Below are 13,989 nucleotides of genomic sequence, written 5' to 3' on the forward strand. Positions count from 1 at the left end.
GTTTCGCACAACATGACGCGACAGCTGAAGCCTCAGAAAAACAGCAGCGAGGCATATGCAACCAGAGACGAGACGAAGAAAACGACAGCAAGGACCACGTTCAAGAAGCTTGAAGGGAAGTAGGCTCAAAGGCCATAGATTCCAGTTACTAGTGCTGCAGCTGCAAGCACGCTCCGCAATTATGCAGTTCTAGACAGGCAAATTGTTTCAAGGTGAAAAAGTTGGACACATAGCGAAAGCCTGCTGTTCAAAAGATGAGGTTAGAAGGTTTCAAAGAACGACTTCACACATACTCCAGAAAAATCAGAGTAAAAGAAGGGTGCCTTTCAAGTGACCGAATTATTTTTTCTCTCTGAAGTGAATGGCCAACGCGAAAATTTGATGATAGACATGCAGACTCAAAAAGAAAAACGCACCAATAAAAATTGCTTCAATAGCAGGATGCTAAATTGTGCGTGTATAAACGTGCTAATCAATCGAGGGAAATCAAAGTGAAATATCCCTTCAAGAATCAAGAACAACGCTCGTGATCTGGAAAAAATAGGCGTTCCCAGTAGTCGGTTTCACCATCGTGTTGGATTTCAAGTGTTGGACGGCAAAGCTGCGTGTGTTGGTATGGAAGATAATAGGCAACAGCTTGCTTGGATTAATCTAGCTTAGGTCGTTGGGCGTTTGGCTGCCAGGTAATAAGGAAATGATTATTGAAGGCGAGAGTTCGTATTTTCAGAGACATTTTGAAGCCGTCATCCTTGCTACAATTGATTACCAGTGCACAGCAATCTGAAAATTGATGTCACACTAAAATTCCTCTGTAGCGGGGAGGCCAAAGAAATGGGGGCTCCTACGTGCGCTGCCAAAATCAGCTGCTTCATTCGATAGATCATGCGCTCACCATCTCGCAAACTACCTTCACAACCACTCGACGCCTCCAATGTCGTCTGCTTCCACTTCCACTGAAATGCGATGTGGCTAAAAAAGTTAACCAGTTGGTGCAGCAAGAAGTCTGGCAACGAGTCAAGTACTCCAACGGGGCAGCTGCACTGGTGGTGGAAAAAAACGGGACCTTGCACCTTGGTGTATCCACCCGTAGCGTGCTAAGCAAGGCAGTAAAAACAAGCGGGTATCCTTAGCCTACCGCCACGGAAATATGTCGACTCTCGGACCAAGCAAGATGCTTACAAAGCTCGACCTAGCTCAAGCTTATCAACAGCCTATCCTGTATGATGTGTCGGATGAAGTGCTAAAGTTATTACAATGAAGTTTTTACACAAGGTGAGACGGCTGCCATTTGTATTTTCTGTTGTGCCATGGGTGTTTCAATAAGTCGTAGACACGCTGTTGGCATGCGTTCCGGGCTTTATTGCTAATCTTTTTAATATCCTGGTTTCCGGCCTTACCGCAGCAGAGAACGCAGAAGTACTAGAGGATGGGTTGTCGCGTTTGCAAAGAGTGCAGACAATAGCTAACAAAAAATGTGTTCATTCAACCAGGCCAGCATTCAATTCTCGGGACAACGTATTGACAACAAGGATGCCTCCTAACCAAAGCAAAGTCCCCCCTCCCCCAATTCGCGTTGCGGCCCTTGCTCTACGCTCTGTCCGCATCATGCAGACTCTGTCCTCTGTAATAAAGAGCAGTCGACGTCTGCTCTAGGAAAACATAGCGCTATTAGTAAATTCGTAAATTTATTACCTCTCATTGAGTGCTATCGAAGGTGAAGTCGCCATTACACATCACCTCAGCGTTTTCGCTTCTGTCAGCGGCGCGAAAACACCTGCAGACATGCAAGGCATCATCAAAAGTGACCACTGAAGAGAAATGGTCATCCCTTCTCAATGGTTCAGAAACCGCTCACTCATAGCAAATAACTGGTGTTTGCAGTCCATAAAATATTACAAATACCACGTCGCGTTGTGAAAATACTAAAATATTGTGAATCATAAAAATAAAAGCTCATTGCAGTTTTGCAACTTCAATCTGCTGTTCAACAGCATCATCCAAATTTTCCTGACTAAGGGTTCACTGGTGACAGATTGTCTTTACTATTTGTGCTCTAAGCATGAACCGTTCTTTAACGTGCAGAAATATAACCTACATATTCTAAGGTCTCAGGTTCAGTTCGTGCCCCTGACAGTTATTCCTTTATACACTTTTCATTCGCAGAATCATTGCATTTACTCCGAATAACTTCTATCATCCTATCTTTGGCTTTGCTCTTTGAGAGTGCTTTTAAGTATTGTGGCTACCAAAGAAAATTGAGCCCTTGAAATCTTGAGATGCTTACTTTTTTTCAGTCTCCCCCGCCATTAAGCCCCGCAAGATCCCCGGATAGTCCAAGTGGGGTAAGTGTTTTTTATGCCGACAAATCAATCAAAACATCATGCGAGACAGAAAAAGGCAATAAAGACACACCAAGCATTTCTTAACTTCTTGCGTGTCCTGTTCGTGCTTCGAGTCCTACTTATTTTGTTGAAGTCTCTACTCAATTTGGTGCTGTAAGTTGGGGAAAATACGTTAGTTTTTATATTCGAAGAGCTTACAAGATCACTTCTGCCTGATACTAAGCATAAAACGTACTCACATGGCCTCACGGACAAGTGCACATAACAAGCGTGATTGAAGTTCATAAGGAGAATTACGATTGTCCAGTATCTTATGAAACAAATGAATTGCGGTTGAATATTATGACGACTGACGTTGCAGAAAAATCCCAATTCAGATTAGTATACGACAGAAACACAGGCAAGACGACCGGGCAAGGTAAAAATATGCCGTCAACTTTACTGCAGTTGTGAGTACGAGCAGATATGCTCGCTTGGTGACTGAACCTCGCAAGCTTCATCCAGGGAGTTACGGTCACAGCAGGATATTTGAAGGAACGTTTCACACTCATAAGGTATACTAATTTCTTTAGCAACGGAAAGTGATTTTCTTCATATTTTCACCACATCAGTTGACTGAAAGTTTGTGAACCCTGGTATGAAACTACCCGTTGTCAGTAAATACAAATCGTCAGTAAGATTTAGCAAGAAATAATCGTGGAGACCCTTCTATATACACCACAAATATATGTGACGTAAGTCAAGCTCGTGCAGGAACATGAAAATAACGTCACCACATTAAATTTAGTCTACATTTCAGATTACTAATTATATCTAGCCATTGTCTTCACTTTACCTCACTTAGATTTGTATGGTTACATTAATATAAAGCGGCTACCAGGTCCAGTTGTTCATACCATAAAATTGTACTGACGCACATTATGACGACACAACCTGCGAGCAACAGTCTGAGCAATGGAGTGCCCATCTATTATAGGACATTGCAAGCTTGGCTTTTAAAGCTGAATTCTGACATTATTACCTGGCTAGTACTAGCTAAGAGTTGTACAAGTTGTTTCTCGACTTAGAAGACCGCAATAGACACTTACGCAAAATGATCGCTCCTAAATAATTTATTCGTAAAACTGTACGTAATCTGTTTGGTTACACAGCAAATATTTTCCGGTTAGGTAAGGGTGAGCTAATTACGAAGAGTTTCTGCAGTTTAACTCCTGCAAATTCATGGCAGCTGGACCATTGCTCGAGCTAACATTTAAATACTCTTCGAAAAAATATATGTTGCTGAGCTATGTGGTTGCGTGCATTTTAGTTCCAGTATGATGCATTTGTACCGCAATACTCTTTTCAGTCTGGGTCGCCCCGGAGCCCCGCAGACGGCAATCTTATTCCACCATGGGTAAGTATATCTTCATTCACATAAGGCCATCACAATTGTTGCGATATAAGCTTCTCTCGTAGGTGAGACAGACCATGCTAATAACGTCAGATCACGGTGCGCAAGAAATGACAATATATGACTTATTGTGTTTGGCCAGTACTAAATTATTACATTCATAAAACGGCAATGAATGCAAAGTGGCCAGTGAAAACGGCAAAACTTATTGCATAAAAATACCGGGATGTCTCCTAAATAATAAAAACACAAAATACTACACCGACGATTACAACACAGCATCATGTGAAATCTGAGTCAAGATTATTGTCGAAGCAAGAAGATCTTTGATTGAAGTTCTCGCTTCTTACGTTGCATGTGACAATGCAGGTTATAAATACTGGTGCGCCCTATTCAGTAGGTGGAAAACATAAAACGACACACAAATTCCGCAATTTAAATTGTGTGACGAGAGTTTGTTATTGTGCTTCTTGTTCGTATTTAAATCTTTTGCCACGCTATATTTCATAAGCTACTGCTAATATTTACGCGATATAGCAGTTGTATAAAATCTGTGGGCAGGTGACATAAAGCACAAGAATCGATAGCTTGGTGGTGGGTACACGACTGGAATTTGTACTCGACGCAACACTTATTGGCCGACTGTCACTTGCTGTAGCTTTTACCTAAAACGTTTTGTCTTCCGAATTGTCTTAAAATACACTGCTGCTTGCGATCATTGAGGCAGCGAAGAAACAATGGAGCGTGTTCTCTGTATCTACCTGCAGTGCGCAGAAACTGCTGATAGCTGCTCCATTTGCCGGACTTGGCGAGAGACACTTGTCGGGAACAGTCAATGTTGAAGATGACCCCTATTCGAACTGAAACTCGAATGTGTCCTTGTTGAACCTATTGCGTGGTAGATATGAAATAAGCTATAGTATCCCCCTTCTTCTTATTTTTTTTTCTCTTAGTGTACATTTCTCTTCACTTGACATTCTTTCTTCCTACTTACACCTCTACTTAGTGCAAATTAGAAAACCCGATGCTACGATCCTCTGTCTGTTTTGGCGACGCAGAGACCCCCAGGTTGAAATCCGTCGCAGGTGTATTACCGCCCAGTGCAGGGCGTGCTAGAGAGAAACATAATTGTTATTACGCTCCCAATTCGAGTAGTAAAGACTGTTGCAGAGCACACCCAAGAGCCAGAGTTAACACTATAGGGCTCAGTCACGCATACATACACTCAAAACAGTTACCGGTCATCTCTTTACCGACGACCGACGAGCGTGCTGGTCAATACTTGGTACCACCAGTGTTACTTTAACTCAAAAAATTTGACTTGTTCTCAAAGTTTGAACCCTTCATTTATTAATGCTTATGCTTTCATTCATCGGATGAGCACCAGAACAACCAATAGGTGTACCGTAAGTCCTACGGTTTCATACTGCTGCCAGCACACAAACGCTCAAATGCATATAACGCGTCATCATGATTGGTAGATTTATTACAAATGATGATCACATTAACCCTTCAGGTAAAAAAGAAACACCTAATTCGAATCAAGACTGACTGCTTGCAGCTCATAAATAATACGAACTACGCATCTCATGTGCAAAATCACTCCAATTTAGTCAACGATAAAAACATTTCACGCAGGGCAGACGCTATAACTTACAGCCTTTAGGGTAATGTCGCGCAGGCAAGCTTATTACACTTTATAAACTTTAAGGTACGGGGCACGTAATCTGGCCAATGTGGCAATGGCTAAGCATTCAATGAACGCAAAGATATCTTTATGTTTTATACATGCAGGATGAGTCGTTGCTGAACATGTGATTCAGAGATTTCTGTCTTCTGTGTCCTTTGCAATATATAAAAAATGTGTATTTTGTAAAATATAACTAAAATAAATAAAAGAAATTTGTCTTTTGTAAAATATGAATATAACACAATATTGATTATTGCTAAAGTAAACATACTGCAGGGACTATGTTCATATGCTATATTCTTTTCAGTCTCCACCACCATTAACCCCTGCCACTTGGACTTCTGGCCCGAGTGGGGTGAGTGCTTTATATATGATGGCGAGTGAATCAAAACACGATGCTGGGCAGGGTACGGTGACACAAGCACGTCGTGAAAACTTTGGCCGGTGCTGTGTACTGTTAGTGCTTGCCATCATGACTATTTTATAGCTTAAATTATTTATTAGCCCCTTCAGTCTTATTCTATAAGACAAATCATTGTAATTTTGATTTGTCATTACTTACCACAAGACTGACATAAATGAAGAATGTACGCACATTGCAATGAGGAACAGTTGCACTGGTCACTGGTAATAACGAGTATGACCATTTGCAGCTTCAGAATCATCCATTTCTGCTACCGCACTAGATGCATGAACTACAACTAAGCAACACAACAAATATCTCTGCGGGAATCCCTGTCTTGAAGTTGTCTATGACATCTTAGCGGGAAACAAAAGGCAGCGTTAGAGCAGCAGAAGCTACTCCCACGTGACGTTTTCTCGTATGCGCAATCATAGGAGAGATAGTCTTTGTCACTAACTTGAAAGCCACCGGCTCAATGCTGGCAACGGATATCACATTTACATGAAGCCTAAAAGACAGAAGTCCGGGTATTGTTTGTTCTGAGTGCATGCACTGTGTAATGTTCACTGACGATACTGTGCCGTAAAATCTTAAGCACGCCAATAAGAAAGTCAGTTCCGCCAGGTCAGAAACTACGGTGCTTTAGGAGGCCCTTTTGCAACACGAAGTTACGGACGGATGCATCGGTCTAGCCAGATTATGTACAGCTGATGATGTCCAGCAGTAGTTGACCCTAATTCTCCTCTTCCCGAATGCGAGTGAGCTCGGACACTAAGAATATTTAAAGCACCAGGCTTGTGCGGGTGTCATCAGGATCAACGGCAAGGTACGGAGAAAGCCAACAGCCATCCTGTTACATGTCCTGCCGCGCTGGTGTAGTGGTTATAGCGCTCAACTGCTACCCAAAGGCCAAGGAATCAAATCCCACTTGCAGCGGCTGCATTTTGTTTAGTCATCTAGGCAGGCTCAATGCACTTTCAACAACGACAGTTCAACATTCAGCGCAACAGTATATAGCACAAAAGTCCCACCAGCTAAGGATTCAGTGGCAACAGAACTGTTCGTACAGTTTACATGCAGACTATAGACGGTTCTCGGATATGAAGTGCTTGGCTAGCTGCAACCTGCCATTGGAATGCATCTTATAAATTATTGGCAATACGTAATATTACCTGAACCATGCAAATACTACTCGCTAAAAACAGGCAGTGATGATTATGTGTGTGGTTGGGAATCTCACTCGAGGTTGCCGTGTTGTGCGCCTTTCAGTCTTCGCCGCAAGCAATATCGCCGAGTCCTGTGGCTGGTCCAAGTGGGTTAAGTGTTTGAAACTTGGTGGCAAGAGAAACTAACTAAGATGTGAGCCAGGGTAGAGTGACTGTGGCTTGTCAAACGTTACTTCTTGCGTAGTGTGTTCGAATTGCTCAGGCAATTGTGTGTAATTTCATATTGTTTTACCTATTGTTACTACTTTTATATTCCATGTATGAGGTATGAGGGAGCCAGGTTGCTCTCAAGTTGCTCAGTGTAACTTTTTATCCTGGTATCTTCGCAACCTTGTCGGAAAATAAACACAAACGCAATTTAGGTCAACATTAGGAGTTACTACCACTACTACTACTACTACTACTACTACTACTACCACCACCACTACAAACCTAAAGAAACAGTACGCACAAGATACAATGGCCTAAATAATCAAGCGAATACACTGAGGCGAGCTTCAAGATTCAGCACGGCTTGCACTGAAGGTGCAATTTTGAAAAGGCAGTGCAGCTTACTAGAGGGCTCCTCGATAAGCGCTGTTGTGGTTGCGCTGTTGTTGTGTATGCTGGGAGAAGGTATCAACTGCATAGGGTGGGATCCTAAAGTGTCGGGTCCTACAATTATCCAAAACACAACGCCGGTTTCCTTGCGCACAAAATAATGACGAGAACTGACTCTGGCAAAAAAAGACGTAGATGGCTTACAATTTCTCAATGTTTTTTGTCCATTGGCCATTCTAAATTCTAATTCTTGCTCGTTTTTTAGTGCTTTTCTTTCATTCACAGGTGTTATTTACACAGGGCGATTGTCCAAGGCTTTTCATTTGGGGAATATTCATGGTGCTCTTGAAAAATATACTGATTATAGTTTTTAGTTTTCCATGATTCTTGTTCTTGAAAATCTGCCTGTGCCTGGTAAAAGCGAAATGTCTCACCGGTAAATTTGTCGTTCAAGTTTGTGTCCACCTACCGCTCTGACCGTCAAAAGCCAGTCTTTACAGGTGCATAGTTCACTGATCCAGAGTACTTCTATACGTCAAGGTGATGCCGATGACGCTTTCACGAAGCAAGTCACTATATACAGTGGTGACGTACCTATATCGTCTTGATATACTCAGGGGGTCTTTCAGAGAACATTGCTGATGCGCGGTTGATAAAGTGGTTTCTAGCACTTCAGCCTGTCAGCATGTGTGGCGCTAGAAGAGGGAGGGGCAGACTTCCCACAAGCACGAAGATGTCTACGAAATATCTTAACCACCTGAAAAATGCGCCGAGTGACTTTCGCACCAGCGATGCATTCTGGAATGCTGTTCAAGCATCTCCACTGGCCATCCAATGCCAGCTGGTACGTGCTCGAGAAAGCCAGATCAGACCAGCAGAAGCGGGTGTTACAGCGCCCATCAATTTGCATTTTGGCTGATAAAGACCACCGAAATGTAACAAGTGGCACTTAGCCGAGACACCTATAGCAGACCCGCAAACGACGTAGCGAAGTGATTCGGACCAACCACTGCGATGTACGAGGCATCACCCACCAGCCACATTGTCAGTAGCTTCCTGCACTCGCTGTGATGGTCGTGTGTGATGACGAAGAGCGACCCTGAAGTTCTGGCGCTCTGGCAGCTCGGGCGAATAGTAAAAATACGGGAGGGTAATAGGAACACGGTGACAAGCCTAGGCACTCCTACACATATATCATTCTGTTACAGCACGATGAATTCATCTAAGTGTACACAATGCAACTAAAGTTCCGTGAAAGAAACGTTAAGCATCAGCATAAATAAAATCATCACATTGTTACCATTCAACCTACAAGTCATTCTAAGGCATTAGTTCGCCAGTAAAAGTGGCGGAACTGTATGTGATTGCTTTTGTTGAGTACCGTCAACCGTAATATATTACTGCACCACGAAATAACTTTCGTTGAACATTTCGTGAAATGCTGAGTTTTGTGATTATTATTAATGTGCAAAAGTTACCCCATTTCTCTTTTCAGCGTGGGTGCCCCCGACTTCTTAGAACGTTCAATGATCCTCACATAAGCGTTTTTGCACAACAAAAACTGTGATAATTGATGACTAAACGAATAATGGTGCCACGTGTAGTTCACAAGTACTACTAGCCGCGTGTGGGCGCGGACGAAGCTCGCCACGTGAGGACGTGCCGAGACTGTCAGCGACGGGAGACACCACTTATGGAAACAGCATGCTTCCGTCAGAAAGCGACGTTTCTCGACAACCATTACAACAAAGTGTGATGGACCTTCTGGAGTTGTTTCCAACCTCTACTTGCGAAAATAAATGGATCGTCGTAGCCTCTGACTACTTCACGCGCTACGCCGAATTAAGAGCTCTGCCAAAGGCAGTGCTGCCATTGTAGCCAAGTTCGTCATTGGGAACGTTGTCCTTCAACATGGCGCACCAGAGGTTCTCATCAACGACAGAGCTATGGCGTTTAGAGATAAGCTGACTCGGAAAATTCAGAAATACGGCCAGTCAATCCAACAACATGGCAGCCATACCACACAACCATATACCAGCCACAAACCGATGGCCTCACCGAGCGTCTAAATAAGACCACAACCGACGTGCTGGTCATGTACCTCGATGTCGAACACAAAACGTGAGACGCCGTCCTTCCATACATGACCACCGCATACATTATGACCGAACTGGAGACGATGCAGATGACAGTCTTCAAGTTGGTCTACGGAAGGTACCCGGCAACAACACATGACGCGAGGCTGCCCAACGTCACTGACGAAAAATCCCTCGACGTCACCATCTACCTTCACCGCACCAACAAAGCCCGAGAAGTCTCCCGCCTCCGCATCGAGAACGAGCAGATAAATATCAGTCACCGTTAAATTTTCCACGATGCTGTGTTTGGGTATCGACACCAACACGCAAAAGTAGACTCAGTGAAAAACTTCGGGGAGGGTACTTTGAACCGTTCTCCTCAGTTCAACAATTCAGCTCACTCGACTACGAAGAATCCGCGGTGCCATTGAAACTATAAACGGCTTCGTGCCGTTTATATGTTCTTTTGGTAAAGGATCGGGACGTTACATTTTTCAAGGGGTGTGGGGGCAATGCCAAGTTCCTTCCTGTAGTTTAGTTACCGCGCCGTTATACCGGAAGCGTGGCGTTCCGCAAACCCGTCGAAGTGTTTTTAGAAACTTCCTATGCAATCGCGCCTTAACATGACCATTACGGTTTCTCCTAGAACTTACGTGGCCACTAGAGATACCACTGGAATATTCGACGGTACATGTAATAATTCCGACGCACTACACCGTTAAATTTTTGGAGGCCTCCACTACGGTGACTCCCGTAATCAAATGGTGGTTTTTGGACGTTAAGCTCCACATATCAATCAAGCGCTTCACCACTTGTCAGTTGATCGACGCCCGACGCTTTGTTTGCCGCTATCAGTGCCAGGATGTATTGCTGAAGTTGGATTTTGTGGTTACCGGCCACAGTTTCAGCCAAATCAACAGGTTCATCTTGATTATATTAACCATGAAATTCCTCAACGTCCCGACTGCGTGATAATGCTATGACATGCCTTGCAAGCTAAATGTTACGTATTCAGTTTCTGTGTTGCGTACGCTGCTGTGCTTACTTTATTTGCGCACTGTTCAAATTACTATGTGCTGAAGAATTGCTCGCGTGTGTTCTTGATTTATTTTCCATACCGTGCTATTTTTGTGTTGTGCGGATGTTGCTGATCAGGTTCAGGCAAGTATTATATTGTAACAAAAGTTTTTTGGGTATGTGGTATTCAACGAAATAATTGCATAATTTTCACCGGAAGACCAAACCGTTTTCATACAGCTGTAAACTGCTTGCGAAATGCGTCTTTTGTGGATCATTAGTAATCTGGCACTACCAGTGTTACCTGCTACATTGTTTTTCTGAAAACAAGATTTGTCTTGTATTTTGGTTTCACTAAGCAATTTGTGTTTTTGTTCGGGCTCGTTTTAACTGTCGCACCATCTTTCTTTAGCCGCTAACGTACGTGAATCCCGGGCCCACAGCGGATATTCCACCTTGGGCAAGTATTGGATTCTAATTAAAAAAATTCTTCAGTAATTTTGCTGCCTTATGTCTACCTCGTATGCTAAGCAGAGCGTACTGACAACGTGCAGAATATTTGCCAGTTTTATTTGAAAATAGCGTATGGGGGCCTAACTTTATGCCGAATCGCTTGCAGAGGTAACTTGCGACTTGTCACGTTTTTTTTTCATTTCTTCTTATTTTCGGTTTTCCAGGAATTGTATTCATTTTATTACTACTGAATTGAACCAATGTTACATGCGTCAATGATTTTGTGAGGTGATGTTGAAGTGAAAGATACGTTGGGAAAGAAACGAATAGCTTCAATCATGCAGTCGCAAACTTGCTTCCAGCCAAAGTGAGACACCTTTCCAATCACTGTTAAAAAAAAACATTATGTGCATACCTTCAGAGTTGTACAACTTCTATTCGTACTTGAGTATCATTTTTAAGTAAAATTATTCTGAATAAAGAGAAATTACTTATAAACAGTTTATTCAGCGCTTCTTTGCAGAGGTCGAGCAGCTTTTTGGTAGCTTTACTTAGAAATCATTTCTTTACTGGCTTTGCAGCATGGGGCTCATTTCACATTAGCGTAAAGTGCAATCCAACTTGAAGCGCGTTGTCTGTTATATTTGGCGACTTACGTATAGCTGCAGTCATAGAGCAAGATTGAACGAGCGACCAGAGAGCACCGTTCTTCAATCTGCAGTAAAATGATAATTTAAATCCCTATACCCAAGTGAAGGAGGAAAAGTAGATGAGCAAAGACGCCAACAAATTCCAACAGAAAAAAATTGCCCGAATCTACACGTTACACTGTAAATGTCGTCGAAAGAAGATAGTGTTGTTGCGAAAGACGGCGACGCCAACACGGTCCCGAAGGCGCCACTGCTTCGAACTCCGCCGGGAAGGTCACCAGCCGTTTGGTAGCGTAGGTTTCTCAGCTCGTGACTGCTTCAGCGCAGAGCTGATAGATGAGCGGACGAGACGATGGTGAGTTAAACAAGGTTTATGTACAGCATATATACAGAGGCGTTACAAGTTCGGCACTGGGGCCGACAGCTTAGAGATGCGAAGAGCCGAGCTCTCCTCTCTAACACATAGGTCTGCTCTCAAATGGGTCTGCTGTCAAAGGGGTCTGCTCTCAACGCGCCGCAGGGCTTCTCTTATATGCACCGGGTCCAACCCAAATGTCCAACCAGAAGCGCCGCTGGTTGTGAGGTTAGAATCCTCCAATGGGTTCGCCGCTGGGCCGCGTCATTCTTTCTCATCGAATCTGGAGAGGCTGCGCTGCAGGTGGCTGCACCCAAGGACGAGTGACGTCGCCAGGCATTGCGTCAGTCCGCCAGACAGGATAACGCCGGTTGTTTACTCGACGGGCTCGCGGGCTGGGATGACTCACTGCGCGTGCGCGCCAGAAAGGTGCCGCCGAGTTGTTGATCGCGTCAGGCGGGCTCGCGTGCTGGCCTTGACACAGATTTCCTTTTTCCAAGGCATGGACGTTCGCTGCGGACTCGCAGGCATAACAGCACCCCCGCCGCCAGACAATGCGCCGGAAAGACGAGCTGCTACCACGTGGCTCAGATGTCAGGCGCACTCGTTCGCCATGTCCCTCCAGGTTCGCCTCCAGGGCCATGGGGAGAATACAGTTCCAGACTCCGTTCCGGGAACACATCCCATTCTTGAGGACGGATCCCTGCTCCACTGGCTTGTCGCCACAACTTGTCGACCAGCTTCGCTCGTCACTTCTGACGATCTTTGGTTTCAGCACTTGTCGATAGTTCTGCAACTTGTCAAGAACAGATCGACAACAGACAACACACGACACAAGCAAGTGCCCTCGGTCACCCGAAAGAACACCAGACAAAGTATAGTACAACATATACCTAGCTACGTGTCTATCGGAATTTCGTTCCCTCTACATCAAGAGGCACATGTGGAACACAAGACTCTTAAAATGACACCTCAATTTTTTACACGCACAATAACTTAACGAATTAGAATAGAACATAAAGTTGGCTCCTTGAGCTCACTCTGAACGAGAGCGCTCAGCCCAGGTCATGATGAGGACGAAATTTTGCCTCGAATCGCCAGCGAGAAACCGAAAGGTGGAGAAGGTACTAACTAAACGCCCGGCCCAACGCGTCTGCATTAGCGTTAAGCTTTCCTTTTTTGTAGCGAACGTCAAAGTTGTGCTGTTGGAGTATCATTCTGCACCTCAGTAACCGGCCACTTTTAGGCGACATGTTATTTAACCAGGTTGAAGGACAGTGGTCAGTTTCAACCACGAACCTCGAACCGGAGACATAACAAGCTAGCTTTTGAACGGCCCACACGAGGCAAGCGCATTCTTTTTCAGAGGTACTGTACGCCTCTTCCCTGCCGCTGAGTTTTCGACTTAAATACAAAACTGGCTTTTAGTTACCAGCACTGTCTTCCTGGCACAATATAGTTTCCATGCCGCGAATACTCGCGTCGCATTGAATCACAAATCTCTTAGAGAAATTGGATGCCATGAGAACGGGCTTTTCGCTTAGAGCCTGTTTTAGCTGGCAAAACGCATTCTGCTTTTCTGAGTCCCATACTACTTTAACCGGCTCGGATTTTCGAAGTGCGTCAGTTAAAGAGCTGGCAATGCTAGAGTAGTTTTGCACGTAATGCTGATAGTATCCAGCCAGGCCCAATAATGCCCTTATCTAAAATTTTGTGGCTGGTCGTGGATAGTTCACGACAGCGGCTACCTTAATTTCTGAAGGTCTACGCCGGCCACGCCCAACAACGTGCCCCAGGTAAGACACCTCGCAACACCCTAGGTGACAATTAGTAGGTTTCACT

General features: G+C 44.2%; 1 long non-coding RNA gene across 1 annotated transcript; it reads left to right on the forward strand.

The window, feature by feature from the left end:
* The first annotated feature begins 2,293 nt into the window (after window positions 1-2,293).
* LOC142764856 (uncharacterized) lies at window positions 2,294-7,145 on the forward strand. Its single transcript, XR_012883929.1, has 4 exons — window positions 2,294-2,342; window positions 3,652-3,738; window positions 5,733-5,780; window positions 7,098-7,145. It is a non-coding gene; the product is annotated as an uncharacterized LOC142764856 (long non-coding RNA).
* Window positions 7,146-13,989: the final 6,844 nt, after the last annotated feature.

Source organism: Rhipicephalus microplus, chromosome 6 (assembly GCF_043290135.1).
Source record: "Rhipicephalus microplus isolate Deutch F79 chromosome 6, USDA_Rmic, whole genome shotgun sequence".
Taxonomy (NCBI): Eukaryota; Metazoa; Arthropoda; class Arachnida; order Ixodida; family Ixodidae; genus Rhipicephalus; species Rhipicephalus microplus.